This window comes from Lycium barbarum, chromosome 1 (assembly GCF_019175385.1).
Source record: "Lycium barbarum isolate Lr01 chromosome 1, ASM1917538v2, whole genome shotgun sequence".
Taxonomy (NCBI): domain Eukaryota; kingdom Viridiplantae; phylum Streptophyta; class Magnoliopsida; order Solanales; family Solanaceae; genus Lycium; species Lycium barbarum.
This window is the reverse complement of record NC_083337.1, coordinates 129,608,704-129,612,236: the sequence shown is the minus strand read 5'-3', so window position 1 is coordinate 129,612,236 and position 3,533 is coordinate 129,608,704. Positions and strand designations below refer to the sequence as shown.

Here is a 3,533-nt window from a genome sequence, read left to right as displayed (position 1 = left end):
ATCTCTACGTAGCTTATCACATTCAATTTAACTACGTATTTTCAAGCCAATGTCAACGCTCACGTATTTATTACTAATTCATGATCATTCAAATACAATTCTAAAGCATTTCATACAATTCTACAAAATTTTCAACAATCCCATTAACACCATATTCCACTCGAAATCTCCACAAATGCGACATGGTCACAACGTCGCATTTTCTTCTTCCAATTTCATCAACAACAACAACAACTCACACTTTAGCAACTCCATTTCCATAATTACATAAAAACTATAATAAAATCACATAATTTCCTACAACAACTTACAACCAATTTTCATGCCAATCTTGAACCATTATTCTTCCATTTACATCACAAAGGCTACAATCAACACAATTAACATACTAAATAAAATATGTTCATCTTCCTCCACCAACACTACCACACGGCCACACACACACTCACACACACCCACACGGCTACACCCACAACACACAAATTTCATACTTTTAATTCATTTTCACATACTACAACATATATATATATATATGTCTTCCATAATATATAAAAGAACATGAAATTCTTACCTTTTTCCACTTGAATAGAATTTTGCACTTGTCACAAAAGTGGTTTTCTCGCTTTAATAATTATACCACGTTGAAGAGGGTCTTGAACTTAGTAAGAATACTAGAAAATTACAATTTTTGGATCAAAGATGGAAGCCCTCCAATGTTTTTTATTTTTTTTCTCTTCTTAGTTTTGCTCTCAATCTCTCTTTCTTGAAGGTTCTAATATGAAGACAAATAATGACCCTTTATCTATTTATTTGCCTTGGGTTTTATTTTCCATGGGCTTGGGCCATAGCTATATGGCCGGCCACCTCATGGATTTGGGCCTCTTGTTTTTTTTTTTTTGATTTTTCAAGCCCAATTCCTATAGTTTATATTGTAATTCATGGAACTAATTTCTGAAATTCCAATTTTTGCCCTTAGTCTTCCTCGATATTTCCGCATCAATATTTTTCATGAACAACATATATATTAAATAAAATCAAAATATTGCCTTATCTCCTACTAATCACAATTATTTCAAATTTTCCGAATGTGCAAAATACGGGATATAACAGGATACTCTGAATCATAGAACTATAACGAAATATACGATCAACTAATATTTATCGAATTTGAAAAAGAGTCAGAAGAAATGGTTTGAGGCTCTTATTTTGATTTCTCGAACCGAGAGATCCATGAATCGGGATCCTGATGTATATAGATACAAATGGTCCAATGGGAGCAAGAATTTCCAGGACAATTTTGAACAGTCCGTTTCGGAGAAGAAGAGCCGTTTTCAAGTAGTGTTCGATCAATTACGTACTATTCAATATTCAATTGATTAGTCTGAGCTTATTGACAAAAATGATTTGTCTAAGTCACTTCGTCTCTTTTTGTCTAAGCCACTTCGTCTCTTTTTGTCTAAGCCACTTTGTTTCTTTTTGTCCAAGTCACTTCTTTTTTTGTCCAAGTCACATCTTTTTTTTTTTGTCTAACTCACTTTCTTTTTTCTGTGTGAGTTTCGAAAATGTCCCTATTCAAAGGTCTGAGATCTACATATCAATTGAAAGGTCCGAATGATCAACTCTGCAATCAGTTGTTAGAATCAATAGGTCTTCAAATTGTTCATTTGAAAAAATTGAAACCCTTCTTATTGGACGATCATAATAATTCCCAAAAATCAAAAATCTTGATCAATGGAGGAACAATATCATCATTTTTGTTCAATAAGATACTAAAGTGGATGATTGACTCATTCCATACTAGAAATAATTGCAAGAAATCCTTTGATAACCCGGATTCCTATTTCTCAATGATGTTCCACGATCAGGACAATTGGTTGAATCCCATGAAACCATTTAATAGAAGTTCATTGATATCTTCTTTTTATAAAGCAAATCGACTTCGATTCTTGAATAATCCACATCAATTCTGCTTCTATTGGAACACAAGATTCGCCTTTTCTAGGGTAAAGGCCCATATCAATAATTCTGATTTTACGTATTGAAAATTCCTCAATATCTTGTTCATTACCAACAAAATACTTTCGTTGTGCATCGGTAACAAAAAACATGCTTTTTGGGAGAGAGATACTATTTCACCAATCAAGTCACAGGTTTCTAACATATTCATACCTAACGATTTTCCACAAAGTGGTGACGAAACGTATAACTTGTACAAATCTTTCCATTTTCCAAGTTGATCCGATCCATTCGTTCATAGAGCTATTTGCTCGATCGCAGACATTTCGGGAACACCTCTAACAGAGGGGCAAATAGTCAATTTTGAAAGAACTTATTGTCAACCTCTTCCAGATATGAATCTATCTGATTCAGAAGGGAAAAACTTGCATTAATATCTCAATTTCAATTCAAACATGGATTTGATTCACACTTTATGTTCTGAGAAAGATTTATCATCCGAAAAGAGGAAAAAAAGGAGTCTTTGTCTAAAGAAATGCGTTCAGAAAGGGCATATGTATAGAAACTTTCAACGAGATAGTGCTTTTTCAACTCTCTCAAAATGGAATCTATTCCAAACATATATGCCATGGTTCCTTACTTCGACAGGGTACAAATATCTAAATTTGATATTTTTAGATACTTTTTCAGACCTATTGCCAATACTAAGTAGCAGTAAAAAATTTGTATCCATTTTTCCTGATATTATGCATGGATCAGGTATATCATGGCAAATTATTTGGAAAAATTGTGTCTTCCACAATGGAATCTGATAAGTGAGATAAGTGAGATCTCGAGTAAGTGTTTACATAATCTTCTTTTGTCCGAAGAAATGATTCATCGAAATAATGAGTCACCATTGATATCGACATATCTGAGATCGTCAAATGCTCAGGAGTTCCTCTATTCAATCCTTTTCCTTCTTCTTGTTGGATATCTCGTTCGTAGACATCTTTTCTTTGTTTCCCGGGCCTCTAGTGAGTTACAGACAGAGTTCAAAAAGGTCAAATCTTTGATGATTCCATCATCTATGATTGAGTTGCAAATACTTCTAGATAGGTATCCTACATCTGAACTGAATTTTTTCTGGTTAAAGAATCTCTTTCTAGTTGCTCTGGAACAATTAGGAGATTCTCTAGAAGAAATATGGGGTTCTGCTTCTGGCAACACCATGCTTGGTCCTGCTAATGGGGTCAAATTAATACGTTCTAAGAAGAAAGATTGGAATATCAATCTCATCGAGATCATCGATCTCATACCAAATCCCATCAATTGAATCACTTTTTTGAGAAATACGAGACATCTAAGTCATACAAGTAAAAAGATCTATTCATTGATAAGAAAAAGAAAAAACGTGAACGGGGATTGGATTAAGGATAAAATAGAATCCTGGGTCATGAACAGTGATTCACTTGCTGATGAAGAAAGAGAATTCTTGGTTCAGTTCTCCGATAGAAAATAGGATTGATCAAATTCTATTGAGTCTGACTGATAGTGATCATTTATCAAATAATGACTCTGGTTATCAAATGATTGAA

The 3,533-nt window shown here is 33.6% G+C and overlaps 1 pseudogene; it reads left to right on the top strand.

The window, feature by feature from the left end:
* The first annotated feature begins 777 nt into the window (after positions 1-777).
* Positions 778-3,533, top strand: part of LOC132614060 (protein Ycf2 B-like) — a 4,887-nt pseudogene continuing 2,131 nt past the window's right edge.